Genomic DNA, 7,705 nt, shown 5'->3' with positions numbered 1-7,705 from the left:
CAAAGGGGGAGAATGTGAGCACAGATCTACTGCTTTGTCGCCTTCACTGCTCTGACACTTTTTTCTGGAGAATAACAGGCCTGCCAGGATTTGTTTCTTAGAGATTTTCCTTCCTTGCTGCCCCACTGCACAGCTGTATCTCTCCAATCCTCTGAGCAGGTGGGTAGGCAAGTTAATTTCTTAGCTCTTCTACTCTTACTAGCTGGTGAATAATGAGATCCAAAAAGCACTTAGGCAAAGCAGTTCAAGTTTCTGTCTATCATCAAATGAGCCTCAAAAGCTGGGGGTTTTGTGTGTGTTGTTGTTGTTGTTTTGGTGATGTTCACATTTTAGGGCCAACCTACATGTCATGATAAAGATGCTTTTACAAAAGTGAGCTTAATTGGACTGTATTTATTTTTAAGGAAGCAGTTGTGTGAAGTTGTTTTCCAGGGACTCAGCTACACTCAGTCAGTTGTATCATTGTAACTCCGTTGTAAAGATGCAACTCCAGATGGGGCTGTAGAGCACAAAATTTGTTTGTGCAATTTTACATAGGGTTGTTTTTTCTTTTGTTATGACAATCTAATTTATGACTTATTTATAGTGTTTCCCCCCCTGTGTGTAGATCCTGCCCAGGTCACAACTGTGATACAGATTGTAGCCTTCCACGAGTTTTTCACCAAATATCCCCCCCTTTGGTTGGGTGTCTGAAGGTGCTGTCAGGTGCTGAAGGGAGGATTTGGGGCAACAAGGTGTCACAAGGCCCCGCATGCCTTCCACTTCAAAATTTGTTAAGCTGTTGTTTAAATTGCTGTTGAACGGCAGGTAATAACAATTAATAACATTTGTTGTGATTAATAAAAAGTGAGATTAATTAAAGATTCTTTAAAAGCATTACTGAGTTCATAATACAATTTTGTGTGTGTGTCATTGTGTAGTTTCTCAATTAATGGAGCCTAGAATTACAAGAATTAGCCTATGAGAGTCCCTATTTTTTTGAGGTAACAAAGGGGAAATCCATACTTGTAAATGTGGGAAATGTATGCATTTTGTGCATATTTCTTAGCTGGAGAACTGTCTTGCAAAATTCCGAAAAGTGTAACTTTCACAGGATAGCCAAGTTATGGTTCACTTACTGTTTCGTAAAGTGCAAATTAGGTAACATTACATTTAAATATGAACTGAACTGAAATTCTCCCACAGTAGGACACAAGTTTTTTTGCTTGTCTCCATCCAAGTGGATGTTGATTCCCCCCCCCCCTTATTCACTTTGGTTATACACATGAATAATATAACTTATATCTGGTCTCCTTGCTCTGGAACTGAGATGCGATGTTGGAGCAGCAGTTAGCAATTCAGTGTGGCACCAGAGCACCATGCAAGTGATATTTCAGGGCACAGAGGGGTGGGGAGCATTGGGGCTGAGTGTGGCCCCATAGTGCAGAATCCTAAGCATCAGAGGAGTACTTCTCATCCTCTATCACCAGTGCATAGCAGCAGTATTTGCAGAAGGAAGGCTGGAGCTTAGAAAAGACGAGCCAGTGCTGGAAAATTCTTCACCATATGCAGCCTTCTAAATGTTATCATCCAAGACCACTCAATAGATTTCCCTATTTTATTGTTGTAATTTTTTTTACTTGTTTTACCTTTCAATCATAAAAAAACAAAATGCTTATACAGTGAGGGGGCAAATTATTTGATCTCCTGCTAAATTTGCCCGTTTGCCCTCTGACGAAGAAATGTCCAGTCTATAATTTTAATGGTAGGTTTATTGTAACTGTGAGAGACAGAATAACAACAGGAAAACCCCCAGAAACCCAGAAGAAAAAAAGTCAGAGATTGATTGAAGTTACTTAAAATGGGGGGGGGGGGAGAATCCCCTAATAGAACAAATATATTGTGGACTCTACCAAACTTGGGAACTTTCCAAGAATTTGGGCATCCACTTCCCTCTCTTTTAATGGGGCTGTGGATGGGATAAATTTCATTTCACTTGAAACAAAAAGTTTTCAATTTCCACAGCAAGATATACTGAGATGTATGTTTTGTATCTTAACTTAAAACACCCAATATTTCATCTGGTCCCATACTTGGTTACTTTTAAATTCTGCATTGACAAAAAACAAAAACAAAAAAATCTGCTTTGTTTCTTAACCTAACACGATATTCTATGGGATGAACATCCCACAGAACTCTGAAAAGGAATGTGTCAATTCAACTATCCCAATGTTTAATATTTCATTTCTATTTAAACAAAGATCCTGTGTTTTCCCAGCGCAGGCTCAAATGCATCAAAGAGAAAAGTTATCTACTTATCTTGTTTATTTGCAAAAATGGAAGGCGGTGGGGAGGGGGACAGGAAGGAAACCAGAATTTTTCTAATGGTCCATTTGGTGCCATTGTTAGCATTCTCCCCCATCTAGATGCCCTCATCACCAGGAAGGATATAGGGCTTGTCTCAGTGCTTATCTCAAAGTCCTATGGCAGGAAGAATGACCCTCTGTAAAGAAGAATGCTTGGCCAGCATCTTTTTATCTTCCATGGCCTTTAGCGCAGGCCTAGAGCATCGTTATGGCTTCCTGAAAGCATACTCTGGCTTGCACAATGCATTTGTTACATTGATTCTTTTATTTCTGTACAGCACCTCACAACCCATCAAAGAAGTCGAAAAAGTACAGTGGTACCTTGGTTCTCAAACTTAATCCGTTCCAAAACCAAAGCGTTCCAAAACCAAGGTGCGCTTTCCCATAGAAAGTAATGCAAAATGGATTACTCTGTTCCAGATTTTTAAAAACAACCCCTAAAACAGCAATTTAACATGAGTTTTACTATCTAACGGGACCACTGTTCCATAACATGAAAGCAATAAGCAATGTACTGCAGTCACACAATCAATCAGTCAGTAGCTGAACTGGGTTCCACACAGTCACAAAAACAAAACAAAAAAGCTGCAAAAACAAAAGCACAAAATAAATAGACAGACCTCAGCATAACACTCAAAACGGCAGTGTGGCACTCAAATCGGAAGCTTATAACACTCCAAATGGAGCACATTCGGCTTCTGAAAAAAGTTCGCAAACCGGAACACTTCTGGGTTTGCAGTGTTTGGGTTCCAAGTTGTCCAATTAACAGTAGCTTTTCCCCAAATGGCCAGCATCAGCACATAAAAGGGATGTGGTTCTGCACAGGAGTTTTAGCCCATTTCTACCAGGAATTGAATGGGAGTTGTATTTTAACTCTGCTCATATTCAACACTTCCATTTCTCCAGGGAAACCAGGTATTTATTGCTGAATTGGAGCAAACATCAACCAGGTTTTCTGCTGATTGACAGTTGCTCCATGTCCTGAACCCCTGGACTAAGGTAAAGGTACCCCTGCTCGTACGGGCCAGTCGTGTCCGACTCTAGGGTTGTGCGCCCATCTCACTTAAGAGGCCGGGGGCCAGCGTTATCTGGAGACACTTCTGGGTCACGTGGCCAGCATGACGAAGCTGCTCTGGCGAGCCAGCACCAGCGCAGCACACGGAAACGCCGTTTACCTTCCCGCTATAAAGCGGTCCCTATTTATCTACTTGCACTTGAGGGTGCTTTCGAACTGCTAGGTGGGCAGGAGCTGGGACCAAAAGACGGGAGCTCACCCCGCCGTGGGGATTCGAACCACCGACCATGCAATCGGCAAGTCCTAGGCGCTGAGGTTTTACCCACAGTGCCACCCGCGTCCAGAACCCCTGGACTACCTCTCAGCAAATCAGTATGGCAAGTGCAAAGTCCAAAGTCTGGGGCTCAAGCCACACAAGCAAAGTCCAAAGGTCAGGAAACACGGTCCAAGGTCAATCCATGTAGCCAAGTCTGAAGTCCAGCAATCAGAATACAATCCAAAGTCAATACTGAAGCACAGTCCCATAGGGACGAGAGATACCCAAAAACGTTGGGTAGGCTGCACAAATGTAGAAAATTTTCTTCCTCAAAAATGATTTGACAGAACCAGAGGCCTCTTCACTGAGGACCTCCTCTTAAATGCTAGGCTGGTGTGTTGAAGTTGCTCAGCAACTGGGAGAGACCCAAAGGGAATGGGCTGCTTTTGCCAGGCTTTTCTTCAAGCATGTTTGCTTTACTCCCTTTTCCTCATAAGGTAAAGGACTCCTGGATGGTTAAGTCCAGTCAAAGGAGACTATGGGGTACAGCACTCATCTCACTTCAGGCTGAGGGAGCCAGCGTTTGTCCGCAGACAGCTTTCTGGGTCATGTGGCCAGCATGACTAATCCACTCCTGTCACAACGGGATACTGTGATGGAAGCCACGGAAACGCCATTTAGCTTCCTACCACAGCGGTACCTATTTATCTACTTTCACTGGTTCAACAAAGTCTTCTTTAGAGTTTGAGATTGAGATTGAGTTTGAGATTTGGGTCAACTCGGAGTAGCACTAAACTTGAGTACAACTCATGACCTCTTAATTAATAAAACAAATAAAAAAACATGAAACCTCTCCTCCACTTGATTTACAGGAAATAGTTTTCACACACACCCATGAGGTCTTCCAGATGTTTTCCCACTATTGTTTATAATACACATGTAAACGCGCTCTGAAAAGACAATGTCTTATTCAAAACAAGCCTTTTGAAGGTTAGATGGGGTGCTTGGATTGTGGCATGTGTCCAATTTAGGGTTAAGTAAGTCTCTCATCAGGGCAAGGATTTTTAACAATGGGACTTGCCCTTCTCTCGTTCCCCTCTGCCCCCTAAATCTGTTCTGGGGGTCCCCCAATCCTCTACTGCAGATTTAAGCATGTGTGTGTGTGTGTGTGGCAGTTGTGCAAGCAGAAATCCTTGTGCTGACAGGACAAGAGAGTTGGATACCAAACTATCTGATTGCTGGCATGTGTGAGAGAGGACAGAAAGACAAATGAGGAAGACAGAAAGACACACAGACGTTGTGACTTTATGTGCATCTCCCCCAATCAATGATATTTTATGCATAATTCCATAGTGACCAATGTGCCATTTGTAAGCTTCCTTACATAATATTTTACATACCTTACATACTATTATTGAACTCTAATTAACATTAAACTATGTTAACTGCCTTGATCTTCCCTACAGAAATAGTCAAGAAGTATGTCGCCTGTAGTTGAAATGCTTTCTTGTTAGTCTGCTTTAAAATCTGCGACCCGTTCCCACCTTTCCCCAGATGTATGGCAATATACATAAAGAGCTAATGTTTCATGGACAAGTGTCAAACTTACGGCAATGTTTACTGGAAACTAGGGGAAAGGTTTTTCCGGCAAATGGCTTGTGACCAATGTAACATGACCAATGTACCACATGCAAATTCATTAACAGATACCCACAAATACAGTGGTACCTCGCAAGACGAAATTAATTCCTTCTGCGAGTTTTTTCGTCTTGCGAATTTTTCGTCTTGCGAAGCACGGTTTCAAAAGAAGTTTTGGAAAAGCTTCAAAAATCACCAAAGTCTTCAAAAACCTCAAAAAAGGCTACCACACCGCGTGCTATGAGTTGCTCCTCGAAGTCAAGTCGCAACTGCGGTTTTAAGAAAAAGGAAACAAACTTGCAAGACGTTTTCATTTTCGTCTTGCGAAGCAAGCCCATAGGGAAATTCGTCTTGCGAAGCAACTCAAAAAACGAAAAACTCTTTCGTCTTGCGAGTTTTTCGTCTTGCGAGGCATTCGTCTTGCGGGGCACCACTGTAAATACCTCCCAAGCAAGACCCTATACTGTGCATTCACAAGTTGCTGCTCAGCATCAAGTTTATGTGGGAAGCCATAAGGCGCTAACTAGGCTTTGGGAAGGAGGTGGGAGAAGACTCTAGGACCTTGCCAGAGCCCTCTTGCCTCCTTCTCAAAACCCAGCACCTCACTTACCTGGGTTTGGGAAGGCAGTGTGAGGGCTGGGGGGGGGACATCAAATGACAAGTACTGCCCCAAAAGGCATTGAGGCAGCTTGTTGGACTACGCTGTCCCAGATTATGTCAGCAGCAAGGCAGGTACAGGGCTCAATAATTGCTTATACTGTATAACACAGTCCACCTACTCTTGGGGTTTGAACTTTCTTCCGTACCTTGAGTGGGCATTACTCATACTTGCAAGTGGCTCTGGAGAGTCATTTGATGAAAGTCTTTCTGCCTGTGGCTCTTGTGCCATTTTCTTCTTTTCTCTAGCTATTGGGTGGCCTTCCTGGAGCGTCCAAATTGGCCATGGTTTCATTCATCTTAGCGTCTTCCTTTATCTCGTCTCTTGTTTCAGCAAGAGTTTGCTTTAGTGACCACCCACTTTCTATTGCCACACCATATAACCTGGACCATCCTAAAGTCTCTGCAACCATTCCAGGGTGGCCATTTCCCGTCTTGGCTTTGTGCCATTATGTTTGAATTTCTGGGCCATAGTATTTTGGCTCTTTCATCCCAGTGGGACTTCTGTTTTAATTTTCCATTGTTCCGGCTTTGTTTTACTTGGCGGTGATCTCTTGCTCTTGGCTTCAGGATGGAGTTCACAGCAGGTACCTGGATTTCAGCCTTTTGCTCATAAGGATCATGATTCCATGGGTTACAGTTACAGATTTGCAGCTTGTGGGTGTGGAAGTCCCTCGCGACTGTTTTGATCCTGCCTAAAGCCATTTCTGTAACTCATCGTGTTGCCAGGATACTTTCTAATCATGTGGGACCTTACTCCAGAACAACAAAAAATGGATTAGCTGTTGGCTATCAAGTGAATTGTGTTAAGAGGGTGCTGAGTGATATGGAGTAAAATGTTGGCTAATGATATAGCAAAAAACTTTATATCAAGGTTGGGCAGTTAACTATCTATCTTGAGGTAAGAGACAGTGCCAGGAAAAATGTGTGGCATGGTAATAGTAGGAAGGCAAGGGTTGATTGTCAATGTATTGACTTGGTAATGGATTGGATGAGAGCCAATAAATTGAAGCTCAGTCCAGATTAAGGCACTGTTAGTGGTTGATTCATCATCTGTATCTTCCCATAGTTGTCCAGCATTTTCCAGAACTTGGTCTCACCAACTGCAGGTCTGGGAAAGTAGACCTCAGGTGGCAACAGAGGCTCTGGCTCCATCTGCATTTGGGCTCCCTGTTTTGTGCCCTCCTTGTCCCATTGGGCATTGGTCACCACTGGTTTGACCCCTGCTATATTTCTGGTTCTCGGCTCGCCATCAAGAATAGCTCGGTCGGTAAAGCACAAGACTCGTAATCTCAAGGTCATGGGTTCAAGCCCCACGTTGGACAAAAAGATTCCTGCATTGGAGGCAGTTGGACTCGATGGCTCTCATGGACCCTTAGCCAACTCTACAATTCTGTGACCCCTGCTTTATTTTTGGTGCACAACCCCCATCTGCAAAAGAGGGTACAGTTTTGCACGAGATGTAAAGTCTTCTCAAATTTTATGCAGATTTGTGTCTTCTTTGGCGGGTGCAGAAGAAGGCCCAATATATGGTATACCCCACCCTTTTGGCACCCCTGGGCACCAAATAAGACAAAGCTAGGAGAATATCACTTGGATTAAGGTGAACTTTTTCTTTTCAGGGTGTCTAGCTATAAAAGCAATCTAGAAGTTCCAGACTGCTGCTATTATTAAATCTAGTTTCGATTTCTTTAGACATGCTTGCAATGTATTAGTGGTAACTGGCAACGATAGAGTTAAACATTGTATTCGAGGATTTTTTTTGTTATGAGTTGGACCGTTCTACCCCTTAGC

The sequence above is a fragment of the Podarcis raffonei genome, chromosome 6 (assembly GCF_027172205.1).
Source record: "Podarcis raffonei isolate rPodRaf1 chromosome 6, rPodRaf1.pri, whole genome shotgun sequence".
NCBI lineage: Eukaryota > Metazoa > Chordata > Lepidosauria > Squamata > Lacertidae > Podarcis > Podarcis raffonei.
Note: the sequence above shows the minus strand (reverse complement) of the source record.